A 27,916-nucleotide genomic window follows, 5' to 3' on the forward strand; every position below is an offset into this window, starting at 1 on the left:
GATCTCGTTAGCGAGGTCGACCTGGAAGGCATATAGAATGGGTCTTGTCAAAGCAGACTTACACGTTGAAATCGTGTTAGCTGCCAACCCTTGACCATGGAGGTGGATGAAGAAAGATAAGCAGAAGTCCGTCGAGATCTCCTGTGGATTCTTCGCCTTGACAAAGGCCACCCATTTTCTTCAAGATGACTCATATTGCCTTCTAGTAGATTTGCACTTATATTCCTCTAGGAAGTCTATGCTGTCTTTCGAAATCCCGAAACGCTTTCTCACCGCTAGGGAGAGAAAATCATGAGCTGCAGGGTCCGGGTTTTCTGTAATGAAGCGCAGACAGTCGACTTCTGGACTCGCTGGGTCAGAACTGGATCTGGTAGCGGTAGAAACTTCAGCCGTAGTTCCAATGCCAGAGGGAACCACACGCTGTTCGGCCACTTGTGGGCCACTATTGCCGCTACTCCCTTGAAGGATCTCAGTTTGTTGAGGACCCTCAACAGAAGGTTGTGAGGAGGGAACAGATAAATCCTGGACCATCTGTTCCAGTCGAGGGACATCGCGTCCACTGCTTCCGCCAAGGGGTCCTCGTACGGGGACACGTACAGGGGCAACTTCTTGTTGTCTTTCGTCGCAAAGAGGTCTATCTGCAGTTCTGGGACTTGACTCAAGATGAAGGAGAACGATCCTGCGTCTAGGGACCATTCCGACTCTATCGGTGTGAACCTGGATAGAGCGTCCGCTGTCACATTGCGGACTCCTTGAAGGTGAACTGCCGACAGGTACCACTTCTTCTTTTCTGCCAGTCGAAAGATGGCCAACATCACCTGGTTGAGAGGTGGTGACCTTGATCCTTGTCGATTCAAGCATCTCACAATCACCTCGCTGTCCTGCACCAACCTTATGTGGATCAAGCGACGCGGGGAGACTTTCTTTGAGGTAAGGAGCACTACCATAGCTTCCAGAAAGTTTATGTGAAATATCTTGAATAGATTGGACCAAGTCCCTTGGGCCTTCTTCCGATGAGAATGACCTCCCCACCCCTCCTTCGAGGCGTCTGTGTGAATAGTCAACGAGGGGGGAGGTGGCTGAAGAAGTACCGACTTCTTTAGTTGTCTGGCTTGGGACCAAGGCCTGAGAAGGGTACGTAGATGAAGCGGAACTGGTCTTCTCATATCTCTTCGCGCGTTTGATGCATAACTTCTCCAAACTCCGGTTGCATCCTTTAGCTGTGCTCTTAGCACCGGGTCTGTTACCGAAGCAAACTGGAGAGAACCCAGCACTCTCTCCTGTTTGCGTCTTGATATCCTTTCGGAATCCAGAAGTCTCTTGACAGAACCAGCTATCTCCTTCCTCTTCTTCGATGGGATGGAGAATTGGTGTGACACTAGGTCCCAGTGGATTCCCAACCACTGGAACTTTTGAGATGGAGAAAGTCGAGACTTTTTTCTGTTGATCTTGAAGCCTAGATACTCTAGGAACTGGATCACCTGCAGGGAAGCTTGCAAGCATTCTGTCTTGGATGCTGCCCACACCAGCCAGTCGTCCAGGTAGGCTACCACCTGAATTCCCTTTAGGCGTAATTGTTTGAGAGCTACGCTCGCAAGCTTCGTGAAGATCCTTGGGGCTATATTTAGCCCGAATGGCATGGCTCTGAAGGCGTATAGTCTTCGTTGTAGCTTGAACCCTAGGTAGGGGGAGAGTCGGCGATTGATTGGAACGTGCCAATAGGCGTCTGACAAATCTATGGAGACGGTAAATGCCCTCTTGGGCAGTAAGGTCCTTATGTGTTGCAGTGTTAGCATCTTGAACTTGCAGTTCACTATGAACTTGTTGAGTGGCGACAAGTTCAGAATGACTCTGAGTTTTTCCGAGTCCTTCTTGGGAACACAAAACAGCCTTCCTTGGAATTTGATGGACTTTACCCTTCGGATCACTTTTTTCTCCAACAGTTCTTGGATGTACTCCTCCAGAACGGGGTTGGAGTGCTGTACCAGCTCCAGCCCAGTCCATTCTTGAGTAGGCTGTGGGCCCAGGGATCGAAAGTCCACCGATCCCGAAAATTCTGAAGTCTCCCTCCTACCGGTATCATCTCACTTCGACTGCTGTCCTGAGGTCTTGCCTCCCTGACCGCGACCACCCCTGAATCCCCTTCCCCTTGAGGGGCGCCTAGACGAGCCTCTGGCTGCTCCTCTAGGCTTTGCTCGAAAGGAAGTTGACTGCCCTTCGAACGTTGGGTTGACTGCCGGGGACTGTGTCGACACGGCTTGGGATACCCACTGGAATGTGGTCAGGGTTTGTGCCACCATCTGGGGCACTGAAGGCATAGGCAATTGCTGTTGCTGTTGCTGTCTAAATGGCTTGGCTGGCCGAGAGGGTAGCCTAGACCTCTTAGTCTTCCTCTTTGGTTGGGGACCCTCATCCGGGGAAGACTTTCTCTTGATAGACAGGCCCCACTTCTGGAGAAGATTTCTATTCTAAGTGGCGGCCTTATCAACAACCCCCTTGACCGATTCGCTAGGGAAAAGGTCTTTGCCCCAAATGTTGGAGGAGATTAGTTTCCTTGGCTCGTGCCTCACCGCAGCCGAGGCGAACACAAACTCCCTACAAGCTCTCCTCGCCCTGACGAAGCTGTAAAGATCCTTCGTCACTGTGGCCAGATGAGTCTTGGCCACTACCATGAACATCTCATGGACCTTGGGGTCACTTGTCATCGTCTCAAGAGTGGTCTGAAGAGACATTGGGGCAGCCAGTCTTTCTTTCGTCTCGAGCTCCCTCCGCAAAAGAAAGTCAGACAGCTTAGGGAGGTTCTCACCGAACTGACGTCCGGCAATATCAGCCTCCAACTTCCCGACTGAGAAGGTAAGATGGACGTCCTTCCAGTCCTTGTGGTCCATAGGTAGGGCCAGCGACAAGGGTTTACACTCCTCCAAGGAGGGGCATGGCTTGCCAGCCTCGACTGCTTTTAGCACAGCCGCAAACCCTTTCTGCAAAAAGGGGAAGGCTCTAGCAGGGGAGGACACAAAGGAAGGGTGCTTCTTACTCAAAGCAGCCACCTTTGAGTTCGTGAAGCCCCTCTCTTTCATCGAGGATGAAAACAAAGCTTGAGCCTTAGCATGGTCCATCACTATGACCTCCTTCGACTCTGTCTCCTCCTTTGAAGCTGGTTCCTTCCTCAAACGGACATAACAGTCCGGATACGACCCTTTGCTGGGCCAGAATTCCACCTCCTCTAGGGGAACTGAGCCCAACTTTTCCGACATGACGATCTTTCCGACCGTCATCGGCATGTGCTCAGCATATTTCCACGGGTTAACATCTGAGCACAAGGGAAGGTCTTTCACGTTGAGCCTCTTCTGGGGCCCACGTGAAGCTGCAAGCTTCTGCATCTGCAGTTCCATTGCAGCCGCCTTCTCATTATTCTCCTTCTGCATCTGTTGGATCATACCAACGATGGAGGAGAGGGCCTGTCCCAGCTCTACTGGGAGAGCGGACGAAGTTGAGGGAATAGGTTCAAGGACCTGAACCGGAGCAGCCAACACCTCGTCGACCTCTTCCTCTTCCATGTCTGGAGCCTGATCTTCATCCTGGCCTTCGGCCAGGAGGTCCTCCTCCAGACGCTCGGACACGTCGGACATCCTGTCGTCCAACTGGATGTCCTGCAAGGCGACCGCGACTTCAGCATCCACTGGGATCTGAACTAGGGGGATCTCCTCTTGAGGCTGGGGAATCACTGCATCAGCTGATGCCCTGGGGAAAAGGTAAGCCCTTATCTTCTCACTTGGAAGATTAGGTCCAGAGGTGTTCTTCTGGAAACCCCTTACCCAGGTACGAAGCTTCTCCCTTGCTATATCCCTTGACTCCGCCGTCCTAGGGGAATCAAAAGCCTCAGCAACTAGGTTAGTGCACACGGTACATACCTGAGGGTCCCAATACTGGAGATCACCCTTGGAGACAGCGCATGCTGCGTGCCTCCTACATAACTCATGTCCGCAGAAGTTCTTGCTGCGGATGTTGCAGAAAACACTTCCGCACTTCGGATGGTCCTCCTGTAAAGAGAAGAAATTTCCATGAGTATCAAGTGAACTACGTATCACTGGATATGCACAGTTTAGCATAACAAAACAGAAAGGAAAGACACACACTTGTGTTTCCTGCACAGTCAATTGTTGCAACCTTCCAGAAAATAAAATCGTATGGTTAATCTATCCTAGAGCAACCAATGAAAAATTTCCTGAGGAAACAGGTGTAGCTAACACCTAAGGGATGATTTTAAAATACCGGATAGTAGACAAGAAAGAACTCACTTTCTTTATCTGTAAGGCAACACCAAAGGGCTCTGCAAGACAACACAAAAATGTTAGAAAACACAGTGTATAACAATACTATACTATAGTTTTCTCCCTACAGTATATACTATACTGAAGAATACTGGTACAGTATAGAAGGTAATGTGCCGGCCGGCACTCACCATAACTAGCTCTAAAGTATACTACATAAGAGCTATAAGGCGGCAGAACGCTGGTTCAAATGCATGTGCCGGCCGGCAACAGCCAGTGCCGGCCGGCAATGACTGCCGGCCAGCAACTACACAAGGTACAACACTAGAAGAAAACAGAATGGATGCCGGGATAAGAGACTGTACTACCTCAAAGCCCGGCAATCCGAAAGAGTGCTCTTAAGGAAGGGGAGAATCTAAATCAGGCTTCCTGACCGATGCCATCTGGCTCTTCAGACAAACATGGATGAGGGACCAAGGGAGGTCCGGGCAGCACTCAAAGCAGAAGACCTTTGCCGGCCGGCACACTCTGCCGGCCGGCAAGGGACTGAGTCAACTCCACATCCTAACCTATGCTAGGTACAGATGTAGAATGACGGACAGTAATGTAATGGCTAGGACATTACAGAGAAAAGAGGGGGAAGGGACGAAGAGGGTCCTACCAACCTTGCTTTAGTAATGAATCACCCGCAGCCAAGAAAACTCATCTTAGCCTAAGGGAGATCCGAGGAGGGAGGCCAGCAATACTTGCCAACCCCCACGGAACCAAAGCAAGGAAGGTGTTGCTATTCCCAGGGAAAGGATCTCATCCTCGCCACCGAGAACAGCAACAAAGGACTAGTCTGCTAGATCACAAGAAGAAGGAATCATCTCGTACAGAAACCTTCGAAAGTGACCTAAGGAGGCTAAGCCTCCTATGTCTGTGTCAGACTAGCGAGGGAGACTCCACCCCAAGCCAGACAAAAACAGACTCAGACTAAGAACTCTGATGTTCTGCCCCCTCTCTGAAGCCAGACTTACTGGAACAGGAAGGAACAGTAACACCCCAATATAGTTGTATCGAAAATTAATTCAGATAAACCACTAGGGTTAAGCCCAAGGCTTAAACAGAGGGAAAGGGATTGCACACCTTCTCCGAAGAAAAGAGAGCAACCGGGGAGTATGAGAAAGTATACTAAGGCCCCAGAGGCAACTTAGCCTAGGCGCCAAGAGAATCGATTACCTAAATCACCGAAACTCACTCGTATACTATCTTGGAAAAAATCAATATAATCTTAAATGTATAAAACTGCCTAAAGCTTCAATAAAATTTTAAAACACTCGGAAATCCAAATATCATGCAGGAAAGTACTAGGGCCAAACGACTAGGCTACACGGACTAGCGTAGGCCAGAATTGGCGAATACTTCGCCAAGACAAATAATACTAAAAGCATTGTAAAAGGAAATCCTATGTAACGCTAAACAGCTAAAATTAATAAAGCAAAAAAGCCGGGAACGTCGCTCTGACTAACTAAAACTCATACCTAGCGAGCGACAGCGTCCAGGACGCCTCCGGTAGGCAACAGCTCTTGTAACAAAGATTATTACTATTAATCACTTTAAAAATTACCAAGAGCCTACATTTATACATAAAAGAAATAATACTCAACTTATCAGAGGCAGACGAAGTTGGAAAAAGCATAATATCTTGATTAAATCCAAGAATTTGCGAGAAACACAGGAAAAAACACCGAGTTGTTAAGCTACGCAAAAAGGAATACAGATGGCGCCGTGAGCGGCGTAATGCACGCTTACGAAACGGGAGAAGAGAGAGCCTTGCGAGCGGCTCTCCTTTTTCTTTCTCGTTTTTGTTTTCTTGCCAATTGACCCCTTCGAAGTGTTATCTCTGTTCGGGGTGCAGATTGCCATGTGGCGTGTCAAGAATACGTCCTCTGATATTTCGCGATATCCCTGGTTCTTTTATTAGGGATATTTGCTCCAGGAGTTAGAATTCTGGGTACCTTAAGGTAAATTCTCTGGGAATATCGCCGTAGTTGTAATATACCCAAGGAAGCTACCCTATAGGAACTTCCATCAGGACGACATGGCTTGAGCCCAAAAATAGATTTTTCGCTTCGCTCAAAATCCGTTGTTTTGCGTACTAGGTACTGATCATCTGCTACAGTAGTACTTTTCTATCTTCCCTTTATCACACACACGTACAGGTGGAGGTTTTAATTACTTCATGTCACAATTTATGGGAAACAGTGAATATGAAATCACAATTGTATGACACCAGGTAATGAAGAACGTATTGTTTATATGTAATCAGAATAGCCTTAAAATCTACTCCATCATAACTCGACTAAATATAGAATTTCTGCCTAAATTCTAATTTCCCAAAATGGCATTCTGAAACAGGCCAATCAGAAGCCCCTTTGGGTTTCCTCATTACTTGTGTATTGCGGAACCAATTTAACTTTATGGACTAGAATTGGTTGATCCTGAATTACTCGACTCTCTAAATGTCTATAATGCTTTCCTTTGATTACACGGAAAGGCTTTAATTTTACTTCTCTCTCTCTCTCTCTCTCTCTCTCTCTCTCTCTCTCTCTCTCTCTCTCTCTCTCTCTCTCTCTCTCTCTCTCTCTCAGCTTTTATTCCAACTGTTATTACTGTATTATCTCTTACACAAATATATATATATATATATATATATACATATATATATATATATATATATATATATATATATATATATATATATATATATATATATATATATATATATATATATATATATGTATACATATATATATATATATATATATATATATATATATATATATATATATATATATATATATATATATATATATATATCTATATATATATATATATATATATATATATATATATATATATATATATATATATCTATATATATATATATATATATATATATATATATATATATATATATATATATATATATATATATATTAGCTTACGAAGATCCCTTTACTGAAGTTGACTCTTCGGATGACTTGAATGTTGAACATTCTTTAGCTCATCTTGTATATCCCTTATAATTTTATTATTCTCCAATTAATTGCACGCTAATTATATTCTGACATGTACTTAAATTTTTGGTTGATCATTTATTTCTCTGTAATCAAAGTACTGTACTTTGTTCTCTTGATATACTATATGAGATGTTTATTACCGTTATCATATACCAAGCTTTGTATGCCGACATCAAAGCATTATTTTCTATATAATTAAACACACACAAACACAGACACAGACACACACGAACAAACACAGACACGCACATACACGTACATACACAAACAAGCACGTATATATATATATATATATATATATATATATATATATATATATATATATATATATATATATATATATATATATATATCAGCCGTTGCTTTTCCACTGCAAGACGTGGGCCTCATACCTTTTTTAGCCCGTCGATCTATTGTCATCTCTTTCTTTCCTTGTTTAGTTTGCAATCTCAAGGGACCCATTTTGTTATCCTTATTGTTCATATTTATCTGTCAATTTCTTGATATGTCCTGCCCACGTCCATTTCCTTTTCTTACATGTTGTTACAATATCCTTTAATTTTGTTTGCTCTCGTATCCATGCTGTTATTTTTCTGCTTCTTAGTATTATTCCCTTAACTATTTCTTCCATACCTTTTTGAGTTGTAACAAGCGCTTGTAAGGCTCCAAGTTTTTCTAAGCAAAAGGTAATACTGCTGGGACTAATTTTTTTAAATAATTTTCTTTTTGTTTTCATAATCTCCGTTTTGTTTACCAAAATTTCTCCATCCCATTCTTATCGTTCTTTTAATTTCGGTCTCATGTCTGTCTTAAATATATATATTCATTAGCTAACTCTATAGGATCGCCCATAACTATATTTGTTGTGTCTGCATTTTCAAATAGCATTACCTTAGTTTTACTCATATTCCTTTTCACACCTACATTTCTGTTTTTTCCTTCAAATCTTTTTATGATCTTCAATTATTACCTCCGTCAAGGAAGGTATACGATCGAGTCGGTTTATTTATTTATTTATTTTTCTGTGAATCTGTCTCTCTGTGGATAGGATTGCGTAAAAACTATTCGATGGATTTTGACAAAATTTTCACCACTGATAGATCTTACGTATAGACAAAATTAAATCTTGGATCCAGATCCAGATCCGGATTTCAGCTTCGGATTTGCATTTTTCACCATATACAGTCAACATATTAAATGTTACAGCCTATTTGTCCACTGCCTACATATAAGAAAATGAAGTTTTTCTCCTGCAGACTTGAGTAAAATGCTGGGAATATTCATTGGTGACAGTCTGAAATCTCTGAATGTTCTTCTTCTTCTTCTTTTTCTTCTTCTTCTTCTTCTTCTTCTTCTTCTTCTTCTTCTTCTTCTTCTTCTTCTTCTTCTTCTTCTTCTTCTTCTTATTATTATTATTATTATTATTATTATTCTTATTATTATTATTATTATTATTATTATTATTATTATTATTATTGTTATTATTATTATTATTATTACCAAAGATACAGTCCTAGTTGGAAAAGCAAGATACTACAAGGATAATAGCTCCAACAGGGAAAGAAACCCAGTGAGGAAAAGAAATAAGGAAAAAATACAAGTGTGCATGAGTGTACCCTCAAGCAAGTGAACTCTAATCCAAGACAGTGTAAGACTACGGTACAGAGGCTATGGCACTCTCCAAGATTAGAGAACAATGTTTTGATTTTGGAGTGTCCTTCTTCTTGAAGATCTTCTTAGCATAGCTAAAGTTTCTCTTCTACCCTTACCAAGAGGAAATAGTCACTAAACAATTACAGCAAAGAAGAATTTGAGTAGTTAAACCCTTGAATGAACACTATTGTTACGTTATTTTAGTGTTGCCAAAGAGAAGAATTTGTAAAGAATAGGCCAGATTATTCGGTATGTATGTAGGCAAAAGAAAATAAGCCTTATCCAGAGAGGGTAACAATGAAATACTATCTAGCCAGACAAACGATCCAGTAACTCTAGTGGTAATATCTGGATGGGTGGATGGTGTATTTGCCAACCTACTACATACAGATATTAACTATTATTCAATTTACAGAACTAAGTCATCTGTAAATCTTATATTGTTAAGGTATTATATATGTAATATTTATTACCATTATTACACACCAGGCTGCGTATGCCAACATTAAAATATTATTAATTTCTAATTAGAATTTTTATATATCTAGTGATAGTGCATGAAAGCTAGGCTGAGTATCAGTTTTAGAGTCACATTTATAAGTGATGACAGGAGTCCTTTCATTATCATTCACAAGTAAAAAGAATAATTTCTATTTTATTACAAATTTTATATGAATTACAAGAGCAATTGAGTACATATACCAAGAATATATTTATCATAAAACGTATTTTTGATAATATGCCATGAAATTAAACGAAATATTCTGAAATGTGAACGATAAAATCATGGCTGCCAATCACATGCAATCTCCCATATATATATATATATATATATATATATATATATATATATATATATATATATATATATATATATATATATATATATGTATATATGTATATATGTTTATTATTATTATTATTATTATTATTATTATTATTATTATTATTATTATCTGTTTCGCCAAATTTTCTACCTGCATATTTCTTGAGAGTTTGGTGTAGCTAATTTAATTCTCATTTTTTTTTTCTTCCCATCCTCTCTCTGTATCAACTCAAAGTGCGAATAAACTCTGCCCTTTTTTAAAAAGGGTTTTATATCTGCAGAATGACTACATAAATTTTACCATTATAATTGGAGTGTTACAAGCTCGACACTGTTTTCTATTATAATACGAATACTGTTACCTGGAATGGGCAAGAGTTGCGTGTCCTGTCATTTGTCTTAGAGACTCTATTTGGTCTTTTGTTTTATCTTCAATTCTACCAGGTGCTATTTCTCAAAAGCCCTTTATTACACATATAATCACGTACCGTCAGTATATTTAGAATATGCTTCTACGGAATGAGTGCGACTTATTTTATTTAATAAAACATTATTATTCCTACTCAGTGAGGTGTCACTTGTCACATAACCTCCCAACCCCCACCTGCCCACTCCTCCTTATAGTTTCCTTGCCCTTATTATTTTGTCTATATTGTTATTTCTTCCATTTGATCATACTTAACTCATAGGTCTTTGTAAGTGAATGATAATAATAACCTTCATAGTCAACATCAACAACGCCCCAGCGTGGGAAATGTGTTACATATATGATGAAGTATGATCAATAAATTTCATATTCTCTCTCTCTCTCTCTCTCTCTCTCTCTCTCTCTCTCTCTCTCTCTCTCTCTCTCTCTCTCTCTCTCTCTCTCTCTCTCTCGTAGTTCTGAAGTACATATAACATTTCCACTTCACTATTTATTTCTCCGAATTTTTAGCTGTGATTAATTACGTAGCGAGAGACATAAATTATTCCCTTTTCAATTATCCAATTCATGAGATAAACTTTCACCTTCCCCTAATATGTAATTTTCACCTTTTCTTCCACTCTATTATACCTCTGAATCTAAATTCGTTTGCGTAGGATTTCATTAAACATTCCTCGTTTGTTTATATATGCATCTAATTAAATGTCACGAATTTGTGTTTCTGAGAATTAGGTGGCAAAGGGAGCTTCTTGAGAAAAGAAAATTTCGCCGAGTGCTTTTACTTTTATCAAAACAAAAGTGATATTGTTCTGGCATATTGTATTATTTGTGTGTTGTATTATTTATAAACAATATACATTCCCTCTATTCTAAAAATATACTTTTCTCAATTATAAAAGCAAATAAAAGTTGATAGTAATATAATTGCTGAAGGATGAATTTGAATATAAAACATTTGTTCTTAACATCATTCTTTCAAATGCTCTTCAATTTTTATTAATGTCACCGGTCAATGCCACCATATCCCGCAGGATTTCCCCTTGATGGGTGTCTTGTGTCGATATCTATATTCTGTAATTTCCCTCATACGAATGCACCTAAATATTGCTTTAATTTAGGAGCAATCAGTGAAATTGTTATAGTGCATTTTAATGACGAGTGACCTTCAAACTTATAAATAGGTAGATGATCTATTGAATACTCTGAATTGTAATTCTTAGAATTTAAGTAGAAGGTTAGGAATAAATCCTACGTTTGGGGTGATATTTTAGCCAATGATGTCAAAGCGACTAAGATTAATGCAAATTGCAATGCACCACCAAGTATATCTTATTTAATGTTAAAGTAATTATTGTAGAGCTGCATGACAGTCACCCTCATCAGGGTGTCAATGTTAATTAAGCATCGCTTGATGGTACACTCAAAAATTACTGGTAATCTATTCCGATGATCTGTATTACGATTACCGCTATGGCAACTAAAATTTTGTTTGCTGTGAATAGTCTTTCCACTTAAAGGTTTTCGATATAAAAGAAAAAGATTAATTATTGAGATTGAGATATACGTGCATTGAAATATATAATTTTCCGTGTATGTATGATAAAACGAATAACCCACAATTTATGGAAATGAGACTTATTGATCTTTCGAAGGGACCATCTCCCTTCCACTTCAGAAAACGAATGGCTGCAAATATTTAAAAAGAGTTACAGAAAGGTTCGTAAGAAATAAAAACATCCGTTACAGTCATAGTGAAAAGTGACAGCATTCACGGTGGTTTGTTTACATATTTTAACCATTCCTAAACTATAGTTACATTGTTTTGACGATATTATTTAATAAAAAATTCAATTTATTATTTTGATGTATATTAGAATTTTCAGAATATTCAATTAAAATAGGTTCAATCAGTTTTCGTCTATGCGTATTAGGCTTTGATATCAATTTGTCCGTATACTTACTCTATTGGAGGATTTTTCAGTGTCATAGGTTTAAAAATAGCGTTATATTCATATCCTCTTCTAATGGAATATCTATGTTCTCTTTTTTTTTCTTTTTAAATCTACCGACTCCCTTATGTATAACTTATTACATGTTCTGTATGGTGGTTTGTATATTTATGATATCTTGGCTGCATTTTATTAACCTGATTTTGTCAAACCATTCTTAATAGTCAAGTTATTTTTGTATACCCTAACTATTATACAATTTTCCAGGCAAGTGTCAGATAACGTATTGTCTTAGCCTGTTTCGGGAATGATAAGAAGTCATTCATCAACTTTTAGAAATAGTTCTTTTTTTTCTTTACATAATTGTAAGTTTTCCTTGCTTTCGGGTGTGCCTTTTTAATAAACTAAGAATCATAGCCATGTTTTCTTAAAACCTTTTTCAGATGAATGATTTCATATTCAATAAATTCACAGTCATAAACTTTATAATCCCTTGAAAATAAATTAGAAATAACACCTAATTTTGTAGCTCTTGTCTGGTTCGAGAATGCATGTACTGTATAAATGAATCTGGATGAGTTTCTTTCCTGTAAACCTTGAATTTAAGAAAGCCAACTTCCGGATGGATTATTAGTGTGTTCAAGGAGGGTAATCCCTTATTATTATCTGTTTCCACTTTGCATTCGATAGAAAAATATAGTCGTTTAAATACTTTAATAAAGTTATCAATGTTAAGAGAACATGGAACAACAACAAAAATTATATCAACGTAGCTCACCTATGTAATATCAAAATCTAAAATGTCGGTAAAATATTGTATAAAACAGGAGACAAAGGGGAACCCATGGGATGACCATGTATTTGAGGGGAAAACTGACCGTTACTAGTAAAATACGACTCAGAAACACACAATTATATCAGCTTTATAAAAATATCATTTGCTACAGGTATACTTAAATCTAATGTATCAGTTTTGTTACTAAGGTACTGATTTGCTTTCAAATAATATTGTCAAAAACGATGTAACTATTGTCAAGGAACTGTTAATCGATGTAAGAAAAGCACTTTGAATGCTTTTAATTTTTGCTAAGACCGTAACGGGTTTTCTATTTCTTAAGAACCTTTCTGAGCCTCTTTTCGAAAATTTGTAACCTTCTGGAGCGGAAGGGAGATTGTTCCTTCCATAGCTCAGGTAATTATTTTTTCATAATTTTTGGGTCATTTTATTTGTCATTCATACACAGAAAATTGTGTATTTCAATATATTCAGTCTCACGGATATCTCCTGATGTTTTCTGTGATTTTCGTTATAAAGAATGTTTAGTGAAAGCTCATGTTAAAAAGGGGAACTTTCATTCCTGAAAACTTGTATAGTTGGGGTGGCCAATACAACAAACTGTGTTCCCAATGGTATTTTATGGTAATTCCTTGAATTGTTGCGAAGGGAAAAAATTATGGCAGTTTATTTATTACGCTCTTGTGACCTTAAAGCAGCATAAAAGTTGAAAAGTCAAATTTGCCCGAAATACTGTATTAAGGAAGTTTCATTTAAAAGTCTGATGTATCAAAATATTAGATTGTGTTTATCTAAAATGTTTATTTGCTAATATACATTCAGAACTACCACGGTGTCCATTGTACCATTCTTGTTTGCCTGTATGACAAAATTAATAGTTTTTGTTATAAACTTTTCAGCCACCATGCCAGTATCAACTTGAAGCAAGATGTACTGAGTCTAATTTTGCTTTTCAGGAAGGTGACCAAAGATGACTCACATATTATGACTTTTGAACATGGTAGTTAAGACCCTAGAATATATAGACATCTATATTCACCTTAGGGGATCCCTAAGTAAGTGTGTTGCATTTAGCAGTCACACGATTGCGCCAAACACCAGTAAGGAACCAAAACGAGAAACTGATTTTAAACTGGATTCAGTGTCAGGAGCCAGACATTCGTGATCTAGTAATTGAACTATCAGAAGAAGCATATTATAAGTTTTCCAGTTTATACATGAAAGAGGGGATAGTATGGAGGTACTGCATGTCCACAGATCAGCAGACAATCACAAGGATATACAACCACCGATTTGAAAGCAAAGAAAGCAAAGTGGCAAAGAAATTGTAATGGGTCTACATGTCATATTGGTCACCTAGAACGTAGCAAGATACGATACCAGAATGCTTGTTAATAGGGAGAGAGTCAGCATCTTCAAAAGAGACGTGTACAACTTTCTTCTGCAGCTGTCGCTTGTGTACAAGATTCTGCTGAAAGCAAGACTCCTAACTTCGCACATTCAGCAACATCTCCTTATAATAAAAACTTGTGTTAATTTTGCCAGCAAAATAGCAAAGAGCCATTTCAGAAGGTATGTACATTCAGTCTGCGAAACAATTGCAAAGGGCTGTTGAAGTGAGCAAAAATCCGACTTGGAAGGTGCAGCTGAATGCTCCTATCACTGAGGAGGATGCTCGTGCCATTAATGTTATCACCTCTTATGCTAGGTTCAGAATGTCCAGCAAAGTGCATCTAGCAGAAGTGAGGACAAAAAGCATGCAGAGAAAAAGCTAATATTGGCTAAGTAGTTTCAGATATTAGGTTTGTCAGCCTGGCCTGCGCTCTTCTACAGGCTAGGGAAGCTCTCAACATGACTGACCTCAAATCTGCCTACTCTAGTATGCTGCAATCAAGTGTTGTGCACACAAAGCCATCTACACTATATATCAAGGAGAAAATTGCCTCTCAAATCAATGATGTATACTTCCTGAAACCAAAATGCCAAAATGAGCTTGATCGTGTCTTCATTACAGCTGTCAGAGATGCTGCCATGCAAAAGACTACTGAGAGTGACATCAGACATCTGCCCAGATCAAGCCCCCATGGGAATTCAAAGGAGAATTGCCCATTGTTGATGCTGAACAAGATGTTCCCAAAGTAATTTATACCTTCATTCGCTGGTTAGTTGCTGGAACAGTTACAAGCATTGAAGCAGAGACAGTCAATTCTGCTACCATTCATCAATATGTTCTAGTCATCAGTCAGAAAAATATATATATTGTTTCAAATCAAAGAGCCAAGCCATGTACAAGGCAAAACAATCAGATGCTCCATTTCACCATTGCTTGGCATGGCAACAGCTTCTTGGCATTGATATTGCAGTGCATCAGTTCACTAGAAGCAAGAAGTTCCTTGAATTCCTGCATGGTTCTGGTCTCTCTGTAGATTACACCCAGATCCTGAAGCTTGAAACTCAATCGACCAATGCAGTCATAGAAGAAACTCAGGAACAAGAAGCATATTTTCCAGTAACAATGCGTAATAGCCCATTCATTTTCTTTGCCATTGACAACAGTGATTTTAGTGAAGATACACCAGATGGGAAATGGACTCTACTGTACATGCTACAGCCACTGCACTTCATCAACATAAGGAGGTATTCCCTTACCCACATAGCACAAGAAAGTTTAGACTGCCTGACGAGAAAGACAGAGACCATCCTTTGAAGAGCCTGGCTGACCCAGATTTCCTCCTCTGCCATGCACCTAATACGCAAACTGCCAAAAGTACCATCTTTGATGGCTTTCAGCCTGGGGCCAATCTAATAGCAATTGAACTCTATTTTGCTCAAGATTCAGTGTGGCTACTTTCACGGGCAATCAGGCGTATCACTGAAGATGGAGATGTGGAAACTATGGATATCACTGCTCATAATAATCAAATGCAGGATGCTGCTCATGATATCCAGGCCATGGATATTGCCTCACCAGATATTAAAGCTTCAGGGGACGATGGATGGGAACCACCCCAATGACAAATAGTCCCCTGATGGATTACAGCAGCCAGCTGCCGAGACAAGTTAGTGATGTAAAATTTCACTCCCTGGACAGCCTACAACCTCTGTCAGAGGTTAGTCCCTCGCCTTTGCTAGCTGCACCCGCTCATGAATGGCCAGCACTAGTCACAGTCCTGAAACAAACACAACAAATCAACTGCATGGTCATGGCTAATAACAAGAAGACAGTGATTACCTTGGATATGACCTTGTATTGAGCTAAGCAACTTGAGTTAACCAGAGATAATTACAAGGGCAAGTGGGTGCTAAGACTGAGTGAGATGCATACAGTGATGGTTGCACCAAAGGCAACTAGACATGCTATAGAAGATAGCGGGCTGGATGAAGCTTGGAGTGAAGCAGACATCTACGGTCCAGCCACAAGACAGATCCTAGAAGCCAAACATATGGAAAGAGCTCTAAAAGCACACATTACTACAGTCCAAGCCCTCTATGATCTCTATGTGGAAGAATTCTCCCTAGATCATCTTCATCTGAAGGGTCCATATTTGGAGGCAGCACAGAAGCTTAACCAAAGCAGCAAAACATACTAGCTACACTTGGTTTCCAAAGGGTAATGAAAATGATGGCCTAGTTTGATAAGAAAAAGGATGCTCAAAGCCCACTCCTCAATTTTGTGCAGAGTAACATAAAGATGGCATTACTGATATATACATTTATCCGAGGTACTGGTGATGGCTTTGGAAGCTACATCTGTCATCCCTTGATGCTCTGTGCATGTACTTTTTTGCTCATGATAAGTGGGTTTCACTCAATCTTGCAGAGATGGAAGCCCTTCAGATTACCGATCCAGACTTATGCCAAAAGTTATGGTGTCAAACTTTGTGGTCAACAATAACCAAATTCCATTCTTTGCCATTGGTGTCGCTCATGCTCTTGAACACATCAACTGTATCATGAAAGTCACCGGAGGATTGGTCACATTACACAAAATATCAGTGCTCTGGAGCGATTCCTCCCTACAGCTCCAGTGTTGAGTAGGTTACCTGAAGAAGCACATGTGATGGCTTTCATACCAACTGCTGCATGCAAAGAACATCATGACCTGTGAATGGCTATCTGGAGAAGGCAAAAAGAGAGCATTTCCCGACTGAAGACTGTGCTTAGGTCCTCCACGAATCCTATGAAATATGAGGGGAAGACATGACTAATATCATCACCAAGGTTGCTATGCCAGGTGAGGTGCAGAAAGACCTTTGCAACGGAGAAGAGATTGGGCAGGAGAAGTATGCCAAGTTTGATAAGGAGGGCATCAAGAAGAATGAATTCATTGTCTTAGCCAGAATGAACAAGATTTAACTCAAGATGTGGAATGGCCTAAGGAAGTCAGTGAAACACTAACTGGTTGATCAGATAGTTGAGCTCAAGGGGACAGGTCATTGTTTGCCATGTTTATTGTTGCTTGTCCACACCCTGAGATCAACCTCAAAGAGACCATTGGTCAGCATGAGTTCACTGCTTTCTCGCAAGTCTAGTTCACAGTGAGTGGGGAACTTCTACCAAGCTCAGACAAGACCAAGCTTATAGCTATAGTGGACGATCTGTTGAACAAAACTGGTGGGTATCTGCAGCTAGAGGATGTTGATAATGACATTGATTTATTGTTACCAAGAAAGGTGAATATTATTGAAAGAATGACAGTTGTCCAGGCAATGGGCAAACCACCTTAAGTTAAAACATCTGCCCAATGGTCAGAGTAGCAAGTGCTGCAACTATGATGAGGTACCTCTAGTTTTTGACTACCATGATATTCCCAAATCACTGGAGGAGGCCACAAGAGCGAGATGCCAGGGTGGTAAGCCACGCACTTCTTATCATGTTGCTGATAACATACCTTACCTTACAACCTATAGATATATGGCAACTATTCAAACATTTAAAATAAACACCTAACTCTCTTATCTTATCATACCTCTGCTGCCCATCCAATGCTGAAAACTTGTGACACCTTTCAGATTTATGGTTTACATTCTTACAAAAAACATAATTTGAACCTTCTCTTGGAAAAAAATGCCTATAAGGCAGAGGTTGGAAACAAAATAACACTGCCTTCTTTACTACTAATATTCTTTCTTTCCTCATTGCTACCATGCGGCCCAGGAGCTGGAATATTTTTTCTGTACATCTCACTTCTTTTTAGCCCTTCTACTTCCCTTTTAAGTCACTTCAACAACCAATCAAGATCACTTTCATGGCCATTGCACTCTCTTGAAAATTGTAGCCTTAACTCCATTGGAAGCCAAGCCATAATAATAGGGGTTAGGAGAACTTCACACTGCTTGCCTGTTACTCCAAGGTCATCTAAGCTTCTTGTATGCTTTATGACCTCATCCCAAAGTCTCCAAAGCAGTTTTGTGTAGCTCTTACCTTGGTGGACAGGTACTTGAAGGGAAAGAAAAGCTTAGACATGTGCATGCATAATGAACTCAGACTTGCCAAATCTTTACTTTAGTAAGTCGACAACTGTTCTATAGCTGGCACTGGTGTTTGGTACGCCTTGCACCTCATCCTTGGCAGGACCATCTAACAGGAATAGCAAGTAGGTCAGCTTACTAATGACTGGTAACTCTGTGTTGTCTACGTGGGACGAAAACTGGTCCCAGAAACTCTGCCACTGTGTCATTTCACCATCAAATCTTTGTAATTCTAGTTTTGGCAGCATTGCATGAATGGATGCTGCACTTGCAGAACTTCCAGAGTCGTCGTTGCTGATGCCTGCTGCCGAAATATCCTTAGGTCTATTTGCACATCGCAGCCTAGTCTGCCTAGCCCTATGCCGTGCACGATCTGCTTGTTCTAAGTTATTTTCTAATTCCTCGGATTCAAGTTCCAGTTCTAATTTATCATGCACTTTTTCTAATTTACAAAGTCTATTATCCGTCTCTTCTAGAGCTTCTACTAGTTCACTTGACGTAGGATGTTGGTCTCACACTAGTAGGGCATCTATTCTATTACTAACTCAAGTCGCCCAGCCCTGAGCTACTGCTCCATTATAACTATATCACTGGATGCAGCTTCTAAAGAGTTACTGATAGTTCTTACTGGGTACTAATAGTCTTAATTCCGGGTTCTGGGTTCCAAATGTCCTCAATGGGGACATCACTAAAGTCAGACAGTAACTTTCATAGGTTTGAAATCACACACGGCTCCTTCTTCTTCTCTCTATTTTCCTTTCAAAAAACCACACTTTAAAACCATAACATTTAAAACCATCAGAAAAAAAATTTAATGATCTCAAATAAACTAAGAAAAATGTCTTATAATTAGTGTAAACTATCAGTAATTAATTAAGGATTGAATAATGAAATATTATCATAAAATAAGTACAAGAGAATGAGAGTGAGATGATTTTGAAACATCAACTTAAAAGCTACTGAAAGAAAACGGATATCAGCAAATTACCTTAGACTTGACTAAAATAAATGACTAATTTTGCCTAACAGGATCTTAGTATTTGACAATCTGCGTCGGAAGCACTTGAATCGGAATTTGCTAATCTTTCTTTGTCCAGCATAGTCTCCCGGAGTATAAAAGCTTCCATCAGTCTTCATTCTCTGTTCTGCAAAAGGTGTCAAAGTTTTCACATGTAACCCATGTCAATAAAAGCTATGAATGATTAAATAATATTGAGTTCCGTGAAGATAAATTTTTAAATTATTTTGGATCATTCACCTTTTTTTCAGTGAACCGTTGATGTTAAAAACAGAAAGTGACTGATCAGTGATGCAATATTGCATGACTTCTGAAAAATCAAAATTTCCTTTACTATCCTCCGCTGAAGCTATAATTTCAGCCATAACATTGTTTCCCATTACATCTGTTTTTTTTTTCTTTTAATTAGATGAAATGCTTTCTTTTTTGGCTATTTACATGGAAAAACTTTAATTTGGAATTTCTGGGAATTGTTAAAATGAAAAGCACAATATCAGAAAACATTCTTTGATTGAAAAATTCCTGGACAATCTTTTCTTCATCAGTGTGCGCCATTTCGAAGTCCTTTTGGAGTTCTTTTGATGCAAATTGGCCTGATTGGTAGGACTGAAGGGCATAAATTTCTAAATCAAAAGGGTCAGATGTAAGTTCTGTCGAACATTGATAATTGTGTATAGCCTATTCAACAATCGCAAAACAAGAACTAGTAAAGTTTAGATTGGCTAAAGTATGCAGAGAAACTCATACTCTGTTGATGAAATTGACTGCCTTTTTATCAATTAGTAACATTGGTTCATCCTTCAGAGACTGGGCCAATCCAGCCTTCATTATGGAACCCTTGTTCATTGTCAGCTCAATCCATAGGTCCAAGGTTTAGCATGAATATGGATGGTTTGTCATGGATTGAGAAAAATAGTCCTTCATACATGTATTGCCTTTATCCTCAAGTAAGGAGCTAATTTCAAGACAGAACTTGGTGAGCTACCTTCCATATTTTTTTTTATCATATATCTGTAACCATGGTATCAACATCTTGAGTGAACCTTGGAAGGCATACCAGTTCTAGGTATGCAAGGGGGGAATATTCTGCAACAGAACCTCAACCATTTCCATAAAGCTAAGCTAGTAAGTTGTCATGGAACTCCCGTTTTCCATGATAAATGAATGGGCTAGGAGAACTTGACGGCCATCTTGGATTTTTAACAATTCTGGAAGTTAGCCCAATGTTTTGGGAGGGTCACCTCTGCTAATTTTGCAATGCATTAGCACATATAAAAAATATCAGAGAAAGTTCTTCCCCAAATAGTGGTCACGGATCCTTAATACATTTACTCAACTACGACTGCCGAGTCTCAGTTTCCAATGAGATATATCGGCAACTAATTGAGTTCGTGGTTTCCACTGGTTTAATGACATCTAATCAAGGGCGACAACTGGATACTGGTCCTCATTTGCTAAGTGAATGTGTCCTTTCTCCACTGATCTGAACTTCTTAGGTGATTCTCTCACACACATGTACTTATCTTTCTTGATGCAAGAAACCTATATGAACATGCATATTTCCTGTAATATATATATATATATATATATATATATATATATATATATATATATATATATATATATATATATATATATATATATCTACAGTATATATATACATATATATACATATATTTATATATATATATGTGTGTGTGTCTGTATATATATATATATATATATATATATATATATATATATATATATATATATATATATATATATATATATATATATATATATATATATATATATATATATATATATATATATATATGGAGAGAGAGAGAGAGAGAGAGAGAGAGAGAGAGAGAGAGAGAGAGAGAGAGAGAGAGACTATAATACTAATATCGTTTTGACTTTCATTGTTGATCGCTACTTTTGCAGCATGAACGTTGCATTTTTCCTAGAAAGCAAATATGAAGTTCACGTCATAGCTATTACTTATAGATAGGTCTACCCAAGAAAAGTCGTATGCTGCTGGTCCTGGTAGCACCAGTTACAGTGTAGTTGATATGTGGAAATATTTAGGTCTTATACAGTACTAAAAGTATTTTCGTAATGGACTACCAGATATGTTTTGTTGATTAAAAAAAAAATACAATCAAACATTTGTAAATGAACGCTTACTTGTGTAAATAACAAACTATCACATCTTGCAGTAAATTATAATGTTCTCAAACCTGAATAATTTTCAAACATCTTTTATATTAGAGTTAATTGTAAGTATGATTTCAGGAAATGCCTCTACAGATATTTGAGGCAATGTTTTTGGAAAAAAATAAATACTGATATAATGATTTTTAGACATTTATCAAAGCAATAATGAAAATACCTTGATTTTATATTCTGTACAGTGATTAAGAGTTTATCTTATGCTAATGCTAAAACAACCAGATACTTGTGCCAAAACATATTTAAATGTATAAAACTCTATGAAAAATATATGAATTCATTAACAATCTTATCAATGAAGTAATCCCTAAAAAAAATTTTACATGAAAAAAATGTAACATAGAAAGTGAAATATATAAAGCGGTAATCAAAATATATCATCTCTTACCTTTTCGCCTTGATCTATCATTATCTTCATATTTCAATAAGATAATTTTGTAATCATTTGAATCATATTTTGAAAATTCCAGGTTCGTGATCTTTGAATTATATCATATCTCTTTCGTGCAGTAGTCTCGTTATAGATATTTAGCCGCATAAGCTTACATGGTCATTATTATTATTCATGTTTACTCCACATGCATTGAATAATAATGAATTAGAAGCTGGATACAGGCGTCAACTTGATTGGTGGGTTAAGAGAAATTGAATACGTTGCAGAACCTGTTGTGGATGTACTATGTATAAAAGTAATATTCATTATCAACATCATCATCATCATATCCATTCGTCTATTGATGCAAAGAGCCATGGTTTTATTATGCTAGTTGTTTCTAGCTTGAGCTTTTAAATCAATACTTTTCCATTCATCATATCCTACTTCATGCTTCATAGTCCTCAGTCATGAAGGCCTGGGTCCTCTAGTGCCTTGTGAAGCCCAGTTGAAAATTTGGTGAAGTAATCTCTCTTGGGGAATGCGCAAAGCCCGATCAATCCATCGCTATGTACCACTTACCATGATCTCACTCATATATAGCACTCGAGTAATCTCTCTTACAGTTTCATTTCTAATCCTGTCCTACCATTTAACTCCAAATATTCTTCTGACAGCTATGTTCTCAATACTACGATTCATATTGATACAGTAACACCGATATCACTGAACTGTTATATAACCCGAGTTTTAGACTCGTATGTAATTTCAGGAGATTTGCTTTCCAAAATTTCACTCAACCTAGCCATTGTCCCCTTTGCATTTTCCAATCTTTCCCTAAACTCAATTTCTAAAGATTCTGCATTAGAGATCATAGAGTCTAAATATTCAAATGATTCCACCTCATTAATCCTTCTCTCTTCCAATATAATTAAATCTTCCATTGCATACTTCGTTCTCATCTTTATCTTTTTTCTATTTATCATGAGCTCAACCTCCTGTGATATTTCATGCATTCTGGTAAGCTAGCATTGCAAGTCCTGTGGTGTTCTGCTAATAAGGACAGCGTCATCAGCGTACTCTAGGTCAGCTAATTTCCTGTTACCAATCCAATACAATCCTTCTTGACCATCTCCAACTGTTCTATGCATTACAAAATCCATGAGGAGGATAAACAATATAGGTGACAATACATCTCCTAAGAGTACTCCACGGTTCACTGGAAATTCATTTGATAAGACTCCACTAACATTAATTTTCCACTTGCTAGGCTGATGAGCAGACTTAATAAAATTTACATATTTAAAAGCAACTCTATAATGACGCAGGACTCTCCACAAAATTGGCCGGTGCACACTATCAAAGGCTTTTTCATATTCGACAAATACTATTAAAAGTGAATTTCTATATTCTACATATTGTCATATGGCGTGAGTTAATTACATAATAATATGATTGGAGGCGGTGAATTAGACGATTGTCACATCTTAAGAGGATTCGTTGTGTAAGTTAATTTTCACAACAAAAATGAACATAAATCTACTTCAAAGCGAGTGAAATAGAACTTTAAATCTTGGGAATACATAACAGAAGAAATATAAGTTTTTCGCTGACTTTCAAATGATTTGATCACTTCAATACAATGGTGATTAACTTTTAAATAATAGACATACATAGGGAGAATCGACTTGGAGCAAGTTACTGTTAATCTTCTTCCATCAGTAGAATAGCAATTCATCTCAAGTCTCCAATCTGACTTATTAACTAAACATCACAATCCTAATTTCTATCCAAGTCAAGCAAGAGGGAGGGGCACACACATAATACTTGTCTTACGCCAAAAGTCTATTTGTAACAGTTACTATTATGATTGCAACCTAATGGAGTATCATTTGGGCATAATGATCACCCAGCGGTGACGAGGGTATGAGTCCGTCTCCCGCTCCCGACTCTCCTTACTCTACTTCCAAGGGTGAGTTTTTATGGCATCTGTCTCTATGGGGGTCAGGTGCTTCCACTAGGAGATAGGTAGTAACCTTTTTTTACGTGACAGCTGCGATCTAGGTCGCCAAGATCTAGGTTGCCCCACCTCAAAGACCCCAGCTTTTGTCCAACCTCCCTCATGCTTTGACCTGGGATGTAAAAGAATGACAACAGTTTACAGTCCACATTAATGTTGCAACACTTTCTTCAGGCCTGGTGACCTTTGGCAGAGTTTACAGTACCCAGGAATCTTGGAGATGAAGGCATAGGCCACGATCACTGCCCTACTTACTGCGACTTAAACTAACCCCACTAATATTTTTGTTTTTACTTTAATTATTCTATATGTGACAAATCCCCGTCCACCAGACTCAAGGCACTCCTGGGCCTTACAGAATTCACTATTACTGTACTTTGAACAAAGGAAATGCCATCAATTTTCAAGAAAATTCAAAACAAAACAAAATCCCACTGAAAATTACTCTATTTAAAACAAAGTCTCCATGATCCTTGGGAAGCCTTGTTCACCTACAACAAGGGTGAACAAGACTTAGACTAAAATTCATATGTAATAATTAACTTATCTCACAGTAAGTGTAAACTGGTGAGCAAATATCAATAAAAATGAAACACATTTTAAACTCAGTAAAAATACTCATTATCATTGAACACATGTTAAAAATAATTCAGAAAAAAATTAATCATCGATCAACACTACGAGTACGCAAGTCTGTATTCACGATATATATACTTTATATATAAACATGTATGAATACTGCATAATTTGTTAAGAAAGCATATCATAGAGGTCAATGACTGTAAAATTACAATTTATACAACAGAAGGTAACCTTTGTATTTTAAAATACTCAATTTGTCTAAATCCTACGGTCCATTAGAGAATGCAGTCATTGTACAAAGAGAATGAATGCCCTCATATGTCAAGCCTACACTCTGGCTCATTCATTGGACTCTCAGTCTGAAAGAGATCTAAGATATAGTACTGGTAAACACAAATACATTACACAGTCATTATATTCATAACTAAAAAGGATAATTTCTAGCCAAAAAAAAAAAAAAACTCAAATTTCATATAAAAAAACTTTTCACAAAAGAAAAAAGTTCTTCGGAAAATCATCACACGGGTACATATTCTCAACATTCACTCTCCATAGATAGTTTCGTATCCCTTGGGTACACCTGGATTCACTATAGTCATTATCAAATAGTGGCAATAATAGTTATTAAGTATGGCCATAATATGCAAAGAAGTCACAAGAAAAGATCATCATCAAACATCACCAACGTACTGAAATATGATCTGATATCTTTAAACATAATGAAACATTATTAAATATCTTTAAACAGCCATATCGAAACTTAATGCGCATCGTCATCAAACAGTTAACCAACTGTATCTTACTAATAAAAGTATCATCATCAAGCAAAGCTATGTTTCTCCACTCGAAGCACTTCTGCAGGTATCCATGCAAAAACAGCAAAATGGTTCTAGTATAACTCATTATATGTCTATGCTCTGCTTTAAGTGAGGTATGCCTGGGATCCCTGGAACCACTCCAACTCCTGGAGTGTTCCCCATTCATTGCGTGAATTCTGGCGGTGGTCTACTCGAAGCATCTTGCTTGAGTACAACAAGCAGCACCTACAGATATACGGTTCGCCAGCATAAAGAATCTGGCCTCCTTTCTCCCCCTCAACCGGGGTCAGATTGGGCATCAAAAGGCAATCTCAAAAGAACACCAGTCCTACCAGACGGTGAACAAACAAAATAATCCCTCAACATCTACAGCAGGAATGTCCCAATTCCCTAATTCTACACTGTACCTGTCAACTTACAACAAGGGACCTCAAAACTCTAAGGGCATCTCAACGCCCAAGTGCAGAAAGTCTCTCTCTCTCTCTCTCTCTCTCTCTCTCTCTCTCTCTCCCTCACTTGCACGCTTTCCTTAAGCGGGCCCTCCTTCGAAGAAGGAAGTTATGATGACATTGACATTGGGGCTGTTTTCAGACGCCCAACCTTTCGAATTCCGAACTGGGTAAACGGCGGACATGTTTGTGTCGACGACTGCAAACACACTTTCTGGCACAAGTTTCACAACAGAGACATGAACATTACATACATTGCCTTTCACAACACTCTGATACTCCTGTTTTGTGTAGTCTTATCTCCTTCCCTTGTACTCAAACTAGGCCGAACTCAGACTCTGGTAAACATGCATTCATCATTCCAGGATATTCATTCATCCAAGTTTGCCCAACATTACGCAAACTTGGGCTCTTGCGTTAACACCACATCACAGAGAAGTAACTTGAAATTGAAACTTCCTAGTGCAATTAAGGATAGGGGACAATGATTCCGATCAGATCTACTTTGAAAACTCAAACAATTAAAAATACTTGTCAGGAAACATGTTTACGTTAAAAGTGATTAATATAAAATTTCGCTAGAGTCAAACTGTTTACAAATGACGTTAAACTTTATTCAGAGCATAACACATTCTTCATAACCTGTCATAGAGGTTCAATAAGGAAAAAATCTCTTTAATCTACTTACAAAAAAGGAAAAAAAAAATACTTCACCAAAGTATTTAAGGGACAAATCATTTTATCTGTTTTACTCACAACGGCTGAAATAAGGAATAAAAAAAAATTCATACAAACTTCAGTTTGCACGGCTACTTAAGAAAATACATTCAGCATGAGCATAACTCCCCTGAGAATAGGTAACAATAACTGATTCTGTAAACTAATCAAGACGGTGTATAACTGAAACTCTAATCATTGGTAAAGAACTACTTCTATTTTACTTAATTTTTCATAAAATTATCTCATAAACAAAGAAACAAATTCTTGTTTAGTCATCCCAATCTTTTTTTCTTTTATTCTGCGAACATATTTACGCTGCTCTTGCGCGTGCGCACTCACACTGTTTCTCTGCGCTTCATACACACTTACACACACACGGTCGTATGCAGACACTATCCTCCACACACACATGCTTACATGGGCCAAATCAGATGACACATTTTGCTTCAATCATCAAAATCTTTCGCAAAGGATATCATTTCCCACAACCATAGCGAATAAAAGTTCATCTTTCTACCTTCTTTCACACTGCAACTGATATTTTCACAATCACTTATCTAGTACAGAACTTATAACTAAAAATATCAGAAAAAGAAACAAACAACTTGAGAACTATAGCATGCAAAAACAAACTGAAACTGCAAAAACAAATTTTAGCGCTCAAAAACTTAAAATTACGTCCTTAGATTATATACAAAGCTGGGCATTACGGTACTAAACAGAAAAACAAAACCGCAGAAAACTACTTGGACTCATTAACGAGTCTCCTTTGCTTTTTAAACAAATCACTGAGACTTATATAAGTCTGAAGGGCAATTAACTAGCCTCTTATTACTGTCTTTAAATGGACATAAAGCCATAAAAATTCTTGGCTTTCTCTCATTGATTCACCAAATCACTTGATTACAGTCAAAATCACCTTTCTCGTTATAATTTGACACAAAAATATGACCTTTATTCTTTAACATAATCTAACAGAACATCTGTCACTTTTTTTCTTATCAGACATTAATTAACTAATAAGGTGCAATGGTATGGCTACTTGTAATTTCTCTCCAACTCAAAGTTTATTCTGATAACATGATCCCTTATTACTCGCAAAAAAGAAAAAAAAAATAATAGGTTAAGAGCATACTTCTGCTGAAGAACTCATTACATGGAACATTTACTTTCGCTCGTCAATTGTGTTTTGGGATTTCCGTCATTTTTTACAATTAGCATCTATTTTCTTTATGAGTTGAAATCACAATGAATCACAGAT

Source organism: Palaemon carinicauda, chromosome 19 (genome assembly GCF_036898095.1).
Source record: "Palaemon carinicauda isolate YSFRI2023 chromosome 19, ASM3689809v2, whole genome shotgun sequence".
NCBI classification, from domain to species: domain Eukaryota; kingdom Metazoa; phylum Arthropoda; class Malacostraca; order Decapoda; family Palaemonidae; genus Palaemon; species Palaemon carinicauda.